Raw genomic sequence first — 20,280 nt, 5'->3', positions numbered from 1 at the left:
CTGCTAGCAGGCTCAGCGCCTTCACTGACTGTTCTTATGAGCCACTGGCAGAAGCTGTGTAGGTTAGTCTCTGCTGGAAATATGTCAAAATTCAACATGTTTGCATACAAAATGACCAAAGAGCAAAATAATAATTAACTGGCCCAGCTTCTGTCACGTTTCACTGAGACTAGGGAGTGACACACTTTTAATGTCAAGGTTCCTATACGTGGTTGAACTCATCACATCTGATGAACTGAAGACACCCAGGAAGCCTGGCACTTTCATCTGCTTCAACACAGGGTCTATGTTAGTTTTGTGTTTTCAGAAGTTGTAAGGAAGAGAGCAAGGAGGGGAAAGCAGATGAACCAAATGCAAAGCACTTTGAATTTTGATGTCAAACTCTGAAACTTTAGTTTTCTTCTTTTCATGAGCTACATATTTTACCAGCTATTATTATCATTAAAACAAAACTAGCGCAAACACAATGGAGTGGGCATTAAAATGTAAAAGTGTAGCAGCAGGCCTCACTTTAGGGATAGAAATGAGAGCAGACACACACTCTTGTTCAGCAGCATGAAAAGGTCCCAGTTTACTCTTCCTCACAGCTCAGCCAACAGACTCCAATTCCTCCCAGACTCTGATTCCAGCAGATTCCCACTGCAGATTCCCACTGCAGGCTTCCCTCACAGGCTCGGACTGAGCTCACAGCAGACCCCTCACAGCAGCAATTCCCTCTCCCTTTGGCCAGTCCTCCCCCAGCCAGCTAACCCACCCTTTTATCACACTCATCCTCACTGGATATAGCTCTGACCTATTAAGGGCAAGGCTGTTTTTGGCAATTAGCACAGCTGTGGCTTATCAGGGGTGAGGTTGTCTGTAACCCATTCTCCTATATAGAACTAAATTTGTATTGTGAAAGTGATGTAAGGGTCAAGTTAGGGAGTTGGACCCCTTAAAATACATTTGGAGACACTGCAATTTTCTTCCAGCTAATGACAGATCTGAGAGTATTTTGTTCTATGACCTCCTGTAAGAGTTATTTCCAGAATGTAATGAAGATGACGTTTCATGATTTGGTAAATATTAGTTGCCGTGTCTCAACTCCGTACTGAATCTTACCCCAAGAAAATAAGGACAAAACCAGCCTTTTAATGACTCAGCTACATCAGGCACATTATTTTTCTTTTACTGAAAAATGGTTTTTCCCCTTAATTAATTCAACCTGTTCAAAAAAATAACTAAAATTGCTTACAACAATCTGCATCTCATTTTGAGAGTGTGTTATTCCTGGAAACCAGTCTGAATTATAACACTTTCAAGAGTAATAATTTTTCTGCCTGAAAACTGTTTTACCTATTATCTTTAAAGAATATTTAATATTTTTTCATTCTGTTTTTGTCCTTTCCTAAATTTATAAATAGCTAGCAATTAATACAAACTATATTCTTGGAATATGCATAATGTATCAATAGGACTTTCAAGCTTGAAATCAAGTATGTGTGCATTTCGCAGCCGACTGCATAATATAATTTTTTTCAGAATACTGGACACTTGAAATAACATATTTTATTTTGTAGGAGATTTTTTTGGAAACAGTCTACATCATCAGGGCAAGGGAAGAGAGAAATAGGGCAGAGCTGTAGTCATTACTCCTCTGAGAAGCAGCATGGGCTTGCTATCATGCATTTATGCAATGCCTTAAACAGAGGAGCTCTCTGGAAAAGACCCCAAAGAACCATGTTAATAAAACCAGTAAGTAAGAATTGTATTTCTCATTCCAAAAATAAGAAATTACATGAAGGTTTAACTGACTGGAACTCTGCCCCACAGCCTATTTACTGGAAGAGAGTAGTGTGTTATGATAAATGGTGTGTGAATATAAATTTTAAAGCCAAGTTTCATTTGCTTTTGAAGCAAAAGAGTGCTGATATCGGTGTACCACAGACACACCTGTGTCACTCTGGCTATTTTTTAAATAGCCCATTGCTGAAGAATAATACCTGATACTTGTATTTATTTTTAGAGGGGAGTAATTTTCTGATTTCTTCTACCATTTTCTTCCCACAATGTCCTTTGGTTTCTCAGGCTGTTTGATTACTTTCAGGTCATACTGTCACAGTAGTTTAAAACATAAATATCTGGTATGCCTTCTGCACACTGCATTGTATTTCACGTTACACTTCCTTTAGACACCATGTCAAAGTGACCTTTGCTTCTCCATCATGGGGACTGAAGCAAAAGGGAGGTTTTGAAGATATATATTGAGATTACCTGGTAATGAACTCTGTGATTCTTTCCTCTGTGTTACCATATTCCTCCCACCATCCCCAAGCCACAAGTACTGTAAAGGTACCTTTCTTGTTCTGTCTTTGCAATGTGACTGTTTTCTATGAACCTGCTGTTTTGTAGCTGATTCAGGTCTACTACATAGCCCTAACATTATTTTATTACATTGCTGATATATTTTTGTAAGATTAAATCCCTAATTTGGAATCCTGTATTCTTTTGCTCTGAGACTGCGTGTGAAGGCAGAACTTTCAAATCAAGTGTGAAGAGGTAGAATGCTGTCATGAATTAAAAACACATGCATCAGGAAATGCATAGTTGAAATTAACTGAGTTTTTCTCCTTTTCTCTTCCCTCCTTCTCTCATCTGGGTTCTTGTGAGTACAACTTGGTCTTTGAAATAGCAATTGTATTTCCCCAGCATCATGCTTCAGACAGAGATTGTAGTTAATTGCATGTTCATGAGATATCTATGGAAAGGAGACAAAAAAGTTGCTTTTCCTATCATGTCTGGAGTACATGTCTCCTATGCAGCCTGTCAGAAAGGGAATATGACTTGGGGATAACTTCACATCTGCTTTAGAAACTTGACCCACAGTCAACCTTCTGCCGACTGATTTTTTTATTGACTGCTGCTTTCTAACCTTTGTTCTGCTTCCCTGTTTCTCTGCTAGTCCCATAACTTGGCTATCAGATCACAGGTCTCTTCCCATAGCCACAGAAATGTCTGAAAGTGTCCATATAGGCAGATCAGGCAGGAGCGGAATAATAAGGGATTGTATCTTTATTGTGAAAACAGACTCTTCCCTTCACACACAAATTAGGAAATAAAGATGTTTTTAAAGGCAGGGGTGTGTCTGTGGGAAGATATGAGAGGATGAAGACAGATTGTTGTCACATAATGTCATTGAGTTTCCAACCAGTTTCAAGAGTTTAAAGAATTCAGACAAGGTCCAGAAGTGCAGAGGGACATGCTGTACTGGGCATGGACAACTGTAAGCATTGCATGGATATCTGTAAGCGTTGCCCCACACACCAGGAGTAAGCACAGCAATGGTAATAAGTGCTAATTCAAAGATAAAAACACCACTGTGACTGGTTCACATTACCATATAGATTCTCCCTATATGTAAAATTTGTAAAGCATTCTATGGGTGAGTGGAAATCCACTGGTTACCTGCAAAGTGAAATAAGCATAAGTATGGAAGTCATGAAACAATATAATGGCTTGCAAATTCCTTATGTGGACATAACCCTGGAGTCCTTAGGAATGATTAGGAGTCCTTTAAATTTTCATTACATTATAGCATTAAAATCCCATAGTGATGAACAGGATAATTCATCAAAAGCCTAGATAAATGAACAAAGAACATCTTCCAGATCTGTGTCAGAAAAAGATGTTGCATCCAATAGCAATCTCTCAATTATTTTTTGCAAGAACTACTGGCAAAACTTAGAATGAGAACCCTAGTTACTTACCAAGACCCTAGCTGTGAAGATTTAGTATTTCAGCTGTTCCATTTGAATTTGTGCCCTTTTTATTTAATAAATTGGCTGACCAAAAGAGTGGTATTCTGTGGTAGGTATGTGATATCAGCTGAGGGGCTGAGCAGAGAGCCTTCCTCCTTCCTCCACCAGTAAGAACAATGTGCAGGGGATTCTACTAATTGACAGCCTGGGTTGATGATGGTTTGAGAGGCAAAGAAGATTTGGATGAAGAGGTATCTTGTTGACATCTGCAGTGCTACCTTGCAGCACAACAGCAACTGGACTCATGATGTGCTTGTGCTACAGGGTGGGAGCATGGCATCCAGGAGTGCAGCAGGGAGGGCAAGCCTCTACACATGCCAGGCTAAATTAATTGGTGTTGGGCTTCTTGCCTTCAGAGAAAGTAGGCATGGGAAAGAATTAAAAACAATGTCTGCTTTTCTGTTCACCTATGATTAAACTATAAAACTAGAGAATTAATTACTGTAGATTTTTTATTAGAATTTTCTTTTTTATCTCAGTACTTTTAACAAGCAATGGCAAAAATGGTATCAGAAATATTCAATCCAGTACCAAAACTATCTTAAATCATTTAATGTATTTCACTGCACAAAGCCTGAGTAGATTTTATCATAAAATCACACAGTAGCAGCACAGCTATGCCTATTCATATTTTCATGATGATAGCCTAATAATCCATTGCATAAAGCCAATCATAATACTTTAACACAAAGGATCTAATAAAAACTTTTGCCTTCCAGAAGAGGCAGGAAAGCATACCAGCCATTTCTATATTTGTTTCAACTGCTCTGGATTTGGTTATGGTATATAAATGCTACTATACCTCTGTTTTCCTGATGCGCTAATTCTTTGTCTTAGGTACACTAATTATTAGTACACTAATAATACTAGTAAGTATCTTCATTGGCTGATTCTATAACTAGAGTTATTTTGAGGAATTTATACATATAGAGATATTTTGTCCAAAAGGTGGAGCTAATGGCACTCCAAGGTCTTAGCTTTGTTTGCCCAACAGAAACCATTGACTCTGATGCAGTTTTGTTTTGGAGTGTATTTGATTCTAAGCCTGTCTCAAAGCCGTTGCTAGACACTCAAACTTGCACAGAAAAATGAGGTAAAAAACCTGTGTGCTTTCAGAGCCTTACTGTGCCCTTTCAGTTTTGACTGCTTTCTGATCCAGCTTGTGATTTGTCTTGTGAGTCCAAGTCTGACTGCAAATTAATTAAGCCTGTCAATATGCTTTTGACTTTGTATTAATCAAGGGGTTCAAATTCCACATCTATGTCCCCCACTTCCTTTCCACTTGATCATCAGACTCACACGGGGACATATCTCAGGACATCTCAAGAGACGCAGCTCCATAACCAGCTGTTCTCCCCAAGGTAGCATTTTTCTGAGCCAGCAGCAAATGGCAATTTCAAGCAGGCAAAATGTTGCTACAGGCTATTTTTTTCTGCTCTACATAGGCAACTGCTTCCCATGCCAGGTGAGTAGGAAAAAACCTCTTTTTTAATAATCTCTTTTGTTTTGCCTTGTGGAAGTAAGGAAGCAGAGGTAGGTACACTAGCAATGACCTCCAAGAAGATTCAGATGGTATATCAGCAGAATCTCACACCAATGAAAATTACATTCTAGTTTGAAAGACTTTATACTGAGTATGGCACTCAGTGGTCATTGTGCTGTTTGCTTCAATAATGGCTCTATGGCATCTAGACATGTTTACTTATCCATATATGTGGGCAATTATGCCCCTGGCATATGGTTTTTACAAATCAGGATAGCCAAATTGATGTGCCCCTGTGCTAATAATTTTAAAATTTTAATATTTTAGAAGTCTAGCAGAGGTACTGAGAGTTATCAAGCTTGTGCATTTTCTGTTGTTTTCCTGTCCTGATCTGGGTAGCCTTTTTAGGGGGCTGACTAATAATTAAACCCAGTCTGTTATAGGGGAAAAGTAGGAGATGATTTTTCCCAGTCTTTGATCTCCTTTTTCCCCTTCAGATCTGGCAGGTCACCTTTTGAGAAAGCTCAGTTTACCCTGGATGATAAAGATATGACCTTCCTGTTGTTTTATCTGGTAGGTTTCTTCTATATGGTTTGCAGCTTGTCTGGAATTAGGGCTGAGATTTCCAGAGATCTGCCCAATTGTGGAAAATTCTGAGTGGTGTGGGATGTAGGAGGACATAGGCCAAACCCTGAAGGAATTCTCTGCCATGATAGCTTGGAACTTTTTCTCTCCACCTGAGGTGGATAAGGTAGATGAGTTGGAAATATCTCAAAGAAAATTCTCTAACAAGAAGGAGCTCATTGTGCTGGGCCCTGGCTACTGTTTATCACACGCTGCTAGATACTGTAGGACAGCAGATACAGCCAGAGAGGCAGGAGGATGAATTAGCAGACACCCCAGTCACTGCAGCTGCAGATAAACAACACAGGAAGCCTGAGCCAATAGCAATTGCCCCTGTCCAGAGAAGGAAACACAAAACCAAATCCATTCACTCAGTGGGTGATGATGGGGAGCCAGGATCCTCATGGCTGGCAGAGGAATCGGAACCAGAAATCCTTATTGAGTCTCTGTCCTTAGAAAGCCTTCACTTTCTAAGAAAAGATTTCACCCAACAGCCTGATGAATCTATATTAAGTTGGTTGGTCTCAAGCTGGGACACCTCAGGTGATGGTATGATTTTGGATGGTACTGAAGTGAGGCATCGCTATCATGTAATGTGGGTATTGACCAAGGGATGACAAGGAAGCACAAAGCTTTCAGCCTCTGGACACGGCTCTTCAGAGGCGTGAAGGAAAGATACCTGTGCCAAGAAGACACCCGGCTGCAGCAAAGCTCTTGGAAGACCATGGAACAAGGAGTTCAATGCTTGAGAGAACAGGCGGTGATAGAGATAATTTTCTCAGACAAACAAATGATTAATAGTCCAGACACGGTAAAATATCCATCCAGCCACAGTGATGTGGCTAAAACTTGCACGACTTGGGCCACGAGAATGCACCCCTGCCCTAGCGATGATGCAGTGGAATGAGGGGGATGAGACAGTGGGTACTATGACAAAGAGGCTCCAGGTATATGCAGACACCATGCATGGCCCAATGCAAGCAAGAATCTCAGCTGTGGAAACAGATCTATCAGAGAATATACAGAAAATGGAAGACAGGACTGTGGAGACTCATCAGAAACTCAGGAAGGAGCTTAAAGAGGACCTTCTCCAAATCTTATCAGTACAGACCAGAGGCCCGGGACTTCTGTTATCAGAAGTGGACATCCTCCAGCTAGGGACAGATGGTACACCCCACAAGCTGACCTGTGGTTCCTCCTGTATGACCATGAGGGAAATATGAAAAGGTGGGATGGAAAACCCACTTCTGCCCTGGCATGGGTGCATGAACTGAAGGAGGACAATACTCATGGATGGAGTTCCACCAGAGGGGATGTAGCTCCAGTTTCCCATAGCTGAGCTGCCAGGCATAACAGAATGGAGGATGACATGTCTGATCTCCTTGAAGGGACCTCTAGCATGTATGCCCAGGGAGAGAATGATAGCCAGGGCTAAAGAGGCCCTGCCTCTAGCCAGGTAGAGACATGGGAGAATCGTGTCTTTTGGACTGTAAGAATCCAATGGCCTGGCATGTCAGAACTGCAAAAGTACAAGGCCTTGTACCTTTCACACTGGTGTACAGTGCACATTAATCCCAGCGGGATGTGTTGGGATAGAACCTCTTTTTATTGTTGGGGTGACAGGGGGATGACAGCAGTTGACTCAGTTGGAAGCTGAGGTGAGCTTGGCTGGGAAAGAGTGGGAGAAATACCCTACTGTGACTGGTCCAGATGCTAGAGCTCTACTGCTTGTCAATCAGATGAAAAAGGTGTGAGTTAAAAGTGTATTTTCAAAGCTCCCAGTACAAAAAGTGGAAAGCAAATGCATTTTTATCTCAGCTTAAAAAGTCAATATTATAGTATCTTTTTTTTTCTCTCCTCCAGCACATGGCTTGAAAGGTCCTTGGACCTTTGACCTCAGTGGATTTTCATTTTTGATGCTGTTTTGGAAAATAAAGCTGTACATTCATTTGAGTTTTATGAGAGATTCTGCTACTATATAATTTTTAAGGTCTAAATAGTGAATTTCACTGTCATTGATGTAGCTGATAAATGTTTTTCTTCAAAGGTTTATTACTATATGGAAAAAACCAGCAGTGAAAAAATTATATTTTGAGACATGAACATAGAGGTATTATTTATGGACTGTATGAAGAATTCTCCTAGGTGAGTTGTATATTCATTCACATGCACACTCTTGTAAGTCCTGCTAATATTAGGTTTGAAATTTGTGAAAGTAATCTTCGTTTTCTTTTTGTGCCTTTAAAGTAATCCAGACATGTGTTGCAGCCAGCCTCATTTTAGTATTGAAATGCATAAAAATCTTCTAGGATATTTGCCACATTGGTGTTTAAAGTTAGTTTAACACACGAACATAAGCCTTTCTTTCTTTATTCTTCAGAAAAATCAGGTATATATTTCCATTTATTGATGAGATATATCTTAGGGCAAAACTTGGTTACCACATAATTTCACTAGCAAAGAGAGAGTGTTTAGCTAACACACATGTCCCGTTCAACAAATGAACGGTCTTACCAAAATTAGTTTGTCATATGAGGTTAGAAGCAATTTTTTTCTTTATATATTATGTGAATGACATCATTGTAATAATAAAAGAAATATAGAAATGGCCCATGGGACCCAAACATCAAACAATGATTTGAAAGTGGAAAAGATAGGAAAAAGAACCAAACATATTTTTTGTTGTTGTAGAGGACTGAGCACATTTATTATCATTATTTTACAAAATGATGATGAGTTCCATGAGTAAATATTATTTTTAATCACAACTGCACTAATCCTTCTATGTGCTGGCATGCAAACATGTTCTGAGATAGACTGTGGTGATTAAGAGACACAGACTCTGCTATGTCAGCAAAGCAAAGCCATTTATTACACTAGTTTATTCCTATTTATAGGTCTCTATGCTCTATACAGAATTTTCCACTCAGACCCCTTAGCTCTGGTCTCCTGAGAAACACATTCTTCTCAATTATCCTTCTTATGCTGGTAATGTGCTTGTTATTTTCTTTCTCATCAGAGGGTCAGGGTGACCAGACACGATGTCTTCACTTCTGTTCTTGCCTTGAGTTTATCTCTCCCACAGTTTTCGCTGTACCAGGGCCAAAAGGTTTGTGGTACCCAGTTCAGCTTCTGTAGCTTTCTGGTCTTCCACAACACACCATTGATTTATTTGAGCTAAATTATTTCCCTGTTTTCCCAAGTGCTACTTTGTTAATGGAAACTTGAAATAGTTGATACAATGAAAGATGCTTTTGGAGGCATGATGCTGCACAAGACAAAGTATGCAGATTCTAAAGCACATGGGCTGTATCTCCTCAGAGAAGCTGTGTCTTTCCTCAGGACCCTTCCCCAAATGCCTGCCTGTCCCCACTTGAAAGCTAGCTTGTGATGAAATCATGAAATTTCTATTTAGAAGTAACACCTCCTGACTTTGTGGGTCAAGACTTCATTCTAATAATATCTTGTGGTAATTCCTTGACTCCTTTAATTGAGCTCTGTGCTTAAGAAAGCAGGAGCTGGATTTCACTGTATTCTTTAATACCTTCACTGCAGTGACTGTGGCTAGTTACAAGTGTAAATTCAGTATCAGTAACTGAACTGCAGCCTTGCTGCAATGGTACATATTGTGAGAAAGAAAACTCTCTACTAATGCAGGAGAATAAATGAATACAACTTTGTCTTTTAGCTTCACACTGAATTTACAAGGCTTGGCACTTTCTTCAGTTATGCATGTGAAGGATAAAATCACCATTCTAGTCATATAGATGACTGAAATTTTTATGATATGACAGCATTTTATTTACCTTTTGATGTTCAACTGTACTTTTAAGGAATCTCAAATCACAGCACACACCATATTCTCTCTGATGTAGCTTTCTGAGAACTCTGTGCTCTTTTATTTCAGGATACTTGCATTTTGCATTGTTGCAGCTGTTATCACTTGGATAGTTTACTTAATCACTATGTCAGGATCATTTAATTTTAGGACAAAGGAAGTGTTCTTAAAAATCATAACTTGCATATAATAATGTACATATCGTACTATTCTAAATGTGTATACTGGATCTGGCATTCAGACTATGAGTACCTATGTAGCTGCTTCCTGCTGGGTTTTAAGAGTATCTGAAAATTAACTAGATTATTATGAGCTAACAAGCTATTTAACATGCTTATTATGTCCAGGTTTGGCCTAGATCAGTGGGAGGGAGCATGGCTAAGACCCCAGTGTTATTTGATACCACCTTATGTCATTGCTAGGGACAGCAAAAAAGGGACTCTTTCTCACTTCTAAAAAGAAGTGCATTCCTTCCCAGTCATGAAAGAGTGTGTCAAGCAGACAGAAGCTATCTGCCTTTGTTTTTCATTCTCTTGGCCTTGGAGAACATTTGGCATGTTGTCCTAGTTTTGCTCATGGGTGCTGAGAAGTGGGTGGATCCTAAAACACTGTGGGCATGGCCAGGTTGCCATTCTGTACCACACAAACCATTGTGTGACTTTGGGGGAACTAAAATGAAGGCATCCTGTAAGTGGCACCATTTTGCTCCATTTCTTCCTCAGGGAAGCTGCTGGGACTAGCATTGTGGACTCTTGGACTCTGTGCCTCTCCTGCCACTGCCCATACCTTCCCCACCCCTTCCTGTCACTTGATGAAAGCAGCCCCAGGTGGCAAGCACAGCTGGACTGCAGCTCTGAAAAGCAGTGGCAAGATAACACTTGAGCCAAGTGCCAGCTGAGTCCAGCAGAGTGGTCCAAAGCTGTGGTGCCACATGGAATTGAACCAGTGGACTGCAGTGGTCCAGAAGCTGGTGGCACGGTACAAAACAGCCTAGATTTTTGGGGGTTTGTCCATCATTGTTTTCATTGTCTCGGGCTTGGGGGCAAGGAACACCAGTTTTGAGGCATGTCTGCCATCTTGTCTTTGTCTTGGGAGGCCATGCTGGAGACCAAAATGTTATTGTTTATGGCTTAGACGTCTTTATGAAGGACTTTTACCTATTATAGCACAACTTTATATCAAAAGCTTCATGGAAGACCACTGCACCCTGAAAGGGCCTCCTGACTGAGGCCCTGGACTGCAAGTTGATGGAGATAAGATAGAGTGATTCAAGTCTGAGCTGGGGGAGAAGAATACATTCACAGAAGACAGCCCTAGGGTTATCTCCTACCAGTTCTGCACACACTCCCCTAACCCAGTGGGGAAGAGGAGAGGTTTTGGGTGTATAGTGAAAAATCCTCTAGTCAGAGGCAATTAATGTCCATCCTCTGCTGTGCATACCAGCTCAGCTGTGGGGCCCCCACCTCAGGAAGGCTGCACCTACTGGACATCCACATGAAGGACAGCAGAGGGCATGTCATGGCCCGTCAAAGCCCTCCCCCGCTTTCCCCAAGAAGTCCCCAGATCCTGCATCAAACAGCAGTGCATGTTATGCAAATGATGCAACAAATTGAGTCTTGCAAGGACAGTGTCAAACCTAGCCCCCTCATGGGAGGAGCCTAGGTGTTCCCACCTGGCCCAAAACTACATTAATCCATTGGATTCTATACTTTTCAGCGTGGGGGACCCTCACCACCAAGAAGACCAGATGGAGAGGATCAACAAGACATCGTTAGGATCCACGGAAGGGTCATATGTTTCTACCTAATCCCTGTCACTCTCCCTGTCCCTTCCCCCAGTCTTTATCTCCAGACCAAACCCCCAGGTCCCTCAGCTGTTCCTTGTACAACTTGTGCTCCAGCACTTCACCAGCTCTGTTGCCCTTCTCTGGAGATGTTCCAGTGTCTTTCCTGTAGTGAGGAGCCTAGAACCAGACATATTACTTGAGCTGTGGCCCCTACAGGAGGCAAAACATTGTGCTTGTCCTTTGGGCAGCATTATTTCTGAAATAAACCAGGATGCCTTTGGCCCTCCTGATCACCTGGGCACACTGTCTGCTCATTTTCAGCCAGCTGCTGACCAACTTTCCAGCTACTTTTCCTCAATCCTGTAATGCTGCATTTGGTTGTAATGGTCCACGTGCATGATTCAGCACCTCACCTTATTGAACCTCATATGGTTGGCCTCAACCCATTGATTCAGCCTGTACAGTTCCCTCTGACTCCTTCAAACAGATCAACACTCCTACCCCACTTGATATTGTCTGCAAACTGACCAGGGGAGCACTTGATCCCCTTGTCCAGATCATGGCTAAAGATGTTAAACCGGGCTGGTCCCAATATTGAGTGAGCCCTGGGGAGCATCACTTGTGACTGACCAACCGACAGCTGGATTTAACTCCATTTACCACCACCCTGCAGACTTAGCCATCCAGCCAAATTTTTATCCAGCAAAGAATACATTTGTTCAAGGCGTGAGCAATGTTTCCAAAAGAATGCTATATGGAACAGTGTCAAAAATTTTATTGAAGTCTGGATAGACAACATCCTTTTTCCTCCTACAATCCTTGAGTGGACTTCATCCATCTCTGTAGACTTGCATGTGTTTAAGTAGTGTAGGAGGTCTCACTGGCCATTTTCCCTTGGATTATTGTGTTTTTTTTCTCTTCCCCCTCCCTGTCTTCCAGGGGACTTCAGGGGACTAGGTACATGGAGAACAACTGGTCTTGCTATTAACAGCTGAGGCAAAACAAGGCATTAAGTACCCTAGCACTTTCCACATCCTTTTTCAGTATGCTTCCCTCCACACCCATTAAAGGACATAATAATACTATTATTGTCTTTCACTGTAGTAGTCAATTTAAGTTCTAAGTTCTCAATGCATCTTTGTAGTCCTCCTCCATCACCTGCCCCTTCTTTCAAAGATCATAAAATCTCCTTTTGTTCCTGAGTTCCAGACAAAGCTCTCTATTCAGCCAGGCTCATCATTCAACCCCCATGACAGAGTAATAGTGAATAACAGTCCCTGATTCTAATAAGTTGTGGTATCCTTTCAGTAGCATCACAGACCTTAGAATCAGGAAGGCAGCCAGCTTCACATGATGTCCTGCTTCATGACAAACAGGTTCCTTAGCACCCCTTAGTAGTACCCACTTAGGAAAACTCATCATATCTGTCTATGATTTCCAGTGTGTGCTGCAGGTATGGTTTCTCCCTATGGAACTTGCATGGAGCTAGGTTTCCTTAGCTCTTAAGGTACCATACCATATCTGTTTCTGGTGAGACACCAGGTGGTTGCTATGCAGGAGGGTGGGAAGTGAATGGGATTCCTGCTCTTGTGGGTCATCTGAGTCCACAGCACCTCATTCTGAGTAGCATCCACTGTAGCAGACTTCATGACTGAAACCATCTCTTCTCTAGCCCCTCTATTCCTGCACAATCTTCTCATTGGCTCCTGATACTGGTTACCTCTTAATACCAAAATCATCCAGAAAAGCTTTCTGACATAATTTGAAGCATTAGAAAGAAGACATTCTTTATTTGGCTGGGCACATTAGAAGGACATCTCCTTTAATCTAATGTGTATGGCGATACTTTGCAACAAGGTATTTACCCATGTGCCTCCTATCTAATACATGAATATTACTTTCCTAGAAGTAATTTTCATGCATCTATCTCCTACTGGAAGTCCTTCTATGACTGGTTGTCCAAAGTGGTCTCCGGTGGGTGTATGCACTGAATTCTCTTATATTAGAGGTGGCTTTTCCTTGAACTTCTCGGGGCATGCTCTGCTGCTTTTTGTTTCCTTTTTTTTGCATACCTTGCAAAAAAATCCACTGTTGTCTTCTTTATCTGTTTTTACACTGTTGCCAGTAACGTTTACCATCTTGTGTCCATATATTTACATCCTTTTAACTTTTTTGCTTGTTAGTCATTAAGCTCTATCTAGCAACTGCGACAGAAAATTTCTGTTCTCTATGTTATTTATCACTGTTGTCACTGATCCCCCAACCTCTTGACATCTTTTGCCAACACTTGCTTGTGCCTCAGGAGAAAGGTCTGGACATGCATCACCACCTGAGGTGTGTACTGTGATCTCCTTCAAATTTCAACTCCTGCAATTTCCTTACTGCTGTCAAGGAAATCATTCCTTGAAAGGAATTTGGAAGATCTGAGAGGATATTTAGGAGATCAAATGACCTGCATGAAAGATTTGATTCTCACTGCTTTTTCACGTGTGTTTTACTACACAGCTTTATCTGGCACATCTAAATGTGGAATAGTTGATCATCTGCTTTTCCACATGGAGGCCCTGGCTGGTAAAAACCCCCACTGTTAGTGAAATATTAGAAAAAATAACAGAGAAGCTTAGTTTGCTCAGCTTAGTCCAAGGTGTATTGCTTGTCCTGTTCCTGAGGCTTGACTTTTCCCACTGCAAACATAAGTAAACTAGTCTTTATGGTTGCAAAAGAAACCATGAAAGTGGGAGCTGGGCCCACATCTCACTACCCAACAGGATATGTGAGATGTAGCAAAACATGCAGGCCTCAAAGATCAAATTCCAAGGCACAGGAGAGCAAACTATTGCTAAGCAGTGCAGTAAATTGGAGATCTTGCTGTCCTCCTTTCTCTGACCTCATTTCAAACCTTCATATCTTTACCCTTTCAACACAATAAAGTACTCTTGGAAGATTTACTGTGTCTTAGTATGAAAGTCAGGGGTCCGCCAAGGGAGGTGGGAACCTCCCTTGTAATGGAAAATATAAATTCCTTCCCTCCAAATTATTATAACTTTGAAATCAAAGGGCTTTCAGGCAAAGATACAGGAAAAAGAATAACAGTTCTTTACTAGTATGGGTATGTGTAACCTGTAGCCCAACCCAGAAGGAAGGACCTGCTTTCTGCCCCACTCCCAGCTCTCTCCAAAACCCCAGCCTCACTTTCAGTCATCTCAGTACTACAGAGCCAGGGGTGAGAGTGGTTGAGTGGGGGGAGTATGGAGGCAGCGACCACCCAGACACAAAACAAAACAAACAAAAAATCCCCAAAATGATATGGGATAAAAAATCATCCCCAAGACACACTGTCAAGATTTTAGTTAATTAGTTCTTAATTTCTTTGCTTTGCTAGCAATTGTCTACTACTTTTAAATTTTATTTTCTGTTTAGAATTGCTTAAACGACTTTTGTTTTTTGCAAACTGGATTTACTTCTTTGTGGTCCAAGTATTGGTATTGGACAAACCAACCAGAGGAGATGTGTTACTGGACACAGTGCTCACCAATGCAGATGAGCTCATTAGAGAGGTTAAAATACAGCCCGGGTTGTAGCACCCATACCCAAGCTTAGTTTGCTATCTCAAGTAGTAGTGGTTCAGAAAAGCCACCTTCCAGCTGAGTAAGAAATGAGTGGACAAGATCCCCTGGGAAACTGTCCTTAGGGATAGAGGAGCTGACCAGAGCTGGCAAATCTTTCAGGCCAATTTTCTAATTGCGCAACAGCTCTCAATCCTTACATGCTGGAAATCAAGCAAGGCATGTTGGAAGCCAACATGGCTGGTTCTGTTGGCAAGAATCTCTTCCTCAGACTGAGGAGCAAAAAGAAAATGCACAGCCAGTGGAATCAGGGGGATTCAGCCTCACTGTGAAAGGGTTTTTTACTGGTTTTTTATACTGTTGAAAAAACAAGCTATCATAATGTCTAGTGCAGAAACATCTAGTTTCATCCTCCTATTGGGGTTTTCCCAAAGTCTGGCCAGGGCTCAAGGAGGAACCAAGGAAATTGTCTTTCATCCTCCATCCCCAAACAAGGCTAGATGTGGCTTTGCTGGTTTCTAAATACAGAAAAGCAAATACATGTTTTTCCAATGAGGGGATATATTTATCATATTGCTAATAATACTTCAATAATGAGAAGATACTTATAACATTTGGTAGGAAGGTTTATCTAGAAATCAACTTTGGCCCTAGGATTGTTGTTCAGGCCATAGTACTTTACTTAGTCATTGCAAAGGACTAAATTTTTCTCTCTCAAATGTCTTTAACTGCCTAAGTGAACACTTTGGCCAGGAACTGAAAAACAGTGTCTGTATTCACAGGTTTGATTTCACTACAGGATGATTAAAATTGGATTAGAAAGAGCAGTCAGTAAAGCAGAAATGCTTTTCATCATTAGAAGGTGTTTCAAAAATAATTCCTTGTATGCTTCTTCCACAACAGGGCTCTTCCAAATTTAGTGATGTTCTTACATTTCCAAAGGTAAGGGGAAAACAGTGGAAAAAATTTCCTAACACTTAAATAATATCTCTAAATACATGTAATGCAAAGGAATGCTCTCACCCAAAAATTCCACTCTATTTGTCTTTTTTTAGTATTTTTATTTTCAGCACAGACAAGAATTTAAATCCCTAACACAGGCTTTATTGTGCATGGCAAAGGATACCCAGAAAAAAATAACAGCAAGAGAATTCTTATAACTTGTAGAAAAGCATACACTGGTTTGCCTGAGCAAACATCCCATGGAATAGTTAATTTACTAAGAATGCCCTAAACAATGATTGTAGAGATGACAACAGACTAAGAACGCTTCCAAGCATGGTAACACTTGACCAATAAATGTATTATGAGACACTGGGAGAATATCAGATTTTCAGCTCTAATATAAAGAGCTGGTAATATAAATGCTGCTAATATAAAGAGGTATAGTTTATGAATTGGGATTCCTCAAATTTCACATGTAATGACCCAGAGACACAAATTAGAAAATTTGGGTAATGAAGAGCATTATTAGTTACAGCAGAGGTCCAGTTTTCAGAGTTGAAAAATAATTGTTTCATTTTTTCCTTCCATGAAAGGAATCTGGAGAGGATAGGGAAATGCAGCTGTTGATGGATAATGATAAAGATACATGGATGAGAATGCAAAATACGCTAACATTGTAAAAGGAAAAGGTATTAAAAGAACAAATTGTTGATTTTTTCTCTGCCTGTTCCAATATAAGAGCAGGGTATAATTTTTATTAAATTAAGAACTACTGATCTGATTTTCTTTACCTAGGAAACTAGTTCAGGAAAATATTGCTGAATATTACATGGACCATGCATATTGTAGGAAAAGTGAGGAGGACTTGTTATTCTATAGCTCTCTTGGTCTCAGATTGGATACCTCCAGGTGGAAATATTGCCATAGAAGTCTCTCTGGCTGCAGTTACTAATAATAAGCCCCATCCCTCCCCCACCCCCAAGCTGTGACACATCACTTCCCTGATACTCATAATTTGTTAATTTGATGCTTTTAGTGGCTATTATCACATTAAAGAAATAAAAAAGGTTAAGTTGGATGCTTAAGTATAAAAAAATCATCTTCAATCGCTATGTACAACACTCAGGAAGGAGGAAGGAGAAAACTTTGTGCTCAATGGCTTCCTTTTCAGGGCTTTTATATTAAGCTTAAACAAAGCAGTTATGCAACCTGGAAAGAATTACATTTCAGGAAGCCTGGAGTTTTGGAAGTGTTACTCAGCCAGCCATGAGGCACAGCAAAGCTATTTAAATGCTTCTCATGGGTCTATTTTTATGGTGATAAGTCAGACAGGCAGAAGTATAAAAGCCCAGCCAAAAGTAAATCACCCTGCACAAGAAGAAAAGGCCAGAAATCACAACCAGAAGAGATATGGCAACATGAAGTAGCATTGTAATAAGTCAGTGATTATGCAGGAATCAAGCATCTTCTTTAAAGCCTTGGAGGTCTGCACTCATGAGCTTGAGACTCTTCTAAACATTTGATTATATGAGGAAGGCATATATACACATAGACTTACTATAGACACTGCAGAAACAGTAATAATACTGTATTTTATACCACAAGCCAAAAACTACATTCAGCTTATTCAGCTTAGAATTTAGATTTTAAAAATATTTTTTCCTTCCTTTAGTGCATTAGGATTTAATTTCTATTTCCTTTTCCAGAGTTATATTTTTTATAAAGTCTTCTAATACAAGCTCATCCCTTGCAGCTATGTTGAAGCAGGACACCCTTCTTCCCTGCCTCTTCCCTGTACATCTGCACACATTCTTATACATCTGCTGCCTTATGAGGAAAAACTGCTTTTGCCTCATCATATCAGCCAAGATGAGGCATTTCAAATGCATATTTGTAAGAAAATTGAAATATCTGCTTACTTTATTTTCTTAACTGGTTCATCACAGCTTCAGATAGTCAGGAATATAATCTGTGGGTGTTTTTTTCCGATATCTCTTTTTTAATGTGTTTGAAAACTTTAAGGAATTGTGCATGTCAGATGTAGAACAGTTAAGACAATTCAGTGAAAATCAATGACATCTCAGTTCAAATAACTTTTCATAAAACAAGCACAGAATCAGTTGTCTCAAGGATCTTTACAAGTTCCTTTCAAGGAAAAATTGCCTTGTCCAGAACTGTATATGACCTCAGGAAAAAGAAGACTTACAGCTTATAGCCTCAGGGGTCTCAGCTTTCTCCATTTTCTTTCCACGATTAAACTACCTCCCAAAACAGGTTCTTTACAAGGTCTCCCTTCATGACTACACAAAAGAAGACAGAGTTTCCCCTGGCACTTAGAATGATGGTATATATGTAGGTTAATACTTTTAAAGTCTGTTGTTTTAAGCCTTATTACTGTCAGCAACAAGGCTAGAGAAAATAGCACAGCTTTAAAACAGGTAATGAAAGAAAGGCAGAGTACTGCTATATGCAAAGCTCACTAGCCATGACAATATGGATAATGTGTCTCTATGTTTAGATATAAAGAGATATAAAATTGACTAAAATGTGAGTATTCAGAAAGCAGTCAAAAGTCTGGAAACAAAAATGAATTTTTTTTTATAAAATGAAAATAATCAGGTTATGTTTAAACAATCATTGCAGAATGAAGAAAAAAATGGTGATTAAGGGATTAATGAATTTTGAGCATTTTTATTAGTTTAGCTAGTCAGTGATTCAAGTACTTCCAGAATTCTGGAAGGTAAATAAGGCATCAGATTGGCTTTAGACTTGCACTTTTCATTTACAGTACCAGTGACAGCTTCCCCATTCAGTGCCCATGCACATAAATAGATATATTTGGAAAGATGGGACCAGAAATAGCATGTGCCCAGTCTCCTGTTATACCACAAACCAAAAATTACTATCAGCTTATTCAGTTTAGAAAACAGCTTTCAATTTTTTTCTTTTTCCTTTTTCTAGTGTATTAGGATTTAATTTATATTCCCTTTCGAGAGGAAATCCTACTCATCTTACTCTTACTAATGGACCTGCAATTCACTGTTCATTCTTGCCCTTTCCAAGTTCAGCATATTTGATTAATTTTGTCACTTCCTAGTTACTGTCTTTTATTTCAAAGAATAGGATAATCTCCATCATAATTAGCTGCTTCAGTGTCTTGCTCTAAATGTTCTGCTGCCATGTTTTGTCATCATTAAGTGGCAAAATGTGTTAGTTCTTCCTCAGAAGAAAAGGAAATTAATGCATATAGTCACAATCTGACAGCAGAAGGCCAGCCAGGGCAGTCTTTTGCACCACATCATAGGTTCTTAAAAACTTCTCCTGTGAGACTGATACTTGGTGTGGAGAGGAAGCTTTTGTACAATATTTGTCCTGTTTATTTTTTTAAGATCCTGTTTGCTCAATAATATAAAGTTCAAGAAAATACAATACTAAAACATTTTCTATCAAAGAAAAATTAATTTCTCTTTCCTATAACAACTGAAATGTGACTATCTTATTAGTAGCTTCTGTGACTGTCAGAAAAGAACTCTTCACTGCTCTTGTACAAAACAAAGCATAATTATCACAACTCAACTATCTGTCATGGTCTGACAGACAGGTGTCTGCCAAGAAAGGCAGGAATCTCCCTTGGAATGAAAAATATGACCCTCTTTCCTCCAAATTATAATTGCTGTGAAATTAAGGGGCTTTCAGGCAAGGATAGTGTTGGAGTCTGGAATACAGAGTGTGTGCCCTTGTTTCTGATACTTAGTTATAAGATCTAGAAAAACATTGAATTTCATATAATATGAAATTCATGAGCATATTTTCATGGTGAAACATGAAAACAAATGTTGAAGTTAGATAGAAAAAGCTAAAAATGTAAGTGTGTAGATTAGAAAGTATTTTTTTAAATCACTGGGTGAAAAAGTAGTTTAGAGAACAGGAGACAAGATGGAGGATTTAGGGTGTTGTCCCTTGTCCCTTCTTCTTTCTTCTTCATGTTCTTCTCCTAGAGGTTTTTGGGTAATAGTAAGTGATTGGTTAGAAAATGCCACAGTGCATCACGGAGGTGATGGGTCATTGGGTCATTAAGAAAAATAATATACGTGTCTATTGTTAATTGGGTAAAAATAGGTATAAAGATAAAAGAACTGTGTAGTTCGGGGCCATTTTGTGCACCAGACACGAAGTGTGCCACAAGGCCTTGTTTGTACCATCAGAAGAAAGAAATGTACCAAATTGTAAAGATTAACCTT

The sequence above is a fragment of the Cyanistes caeruleus genome, chromosome 1 (assembly GCF_971803275.1).
Source record: "Cyanistes caeruleus chromosome 1, bCyaCae1.hap1.1, whole genome shotgun sequence".
In the NCBI taxonomy this organism is placed as follows: Eukaryota; Metazoa; Chordata; class Aves; order Passeriformes; family Paridae; genus Cyanistes; species Cyanistes caeruleus.
Note: the sequence above shows the minus strand (reverse complement) of the source record.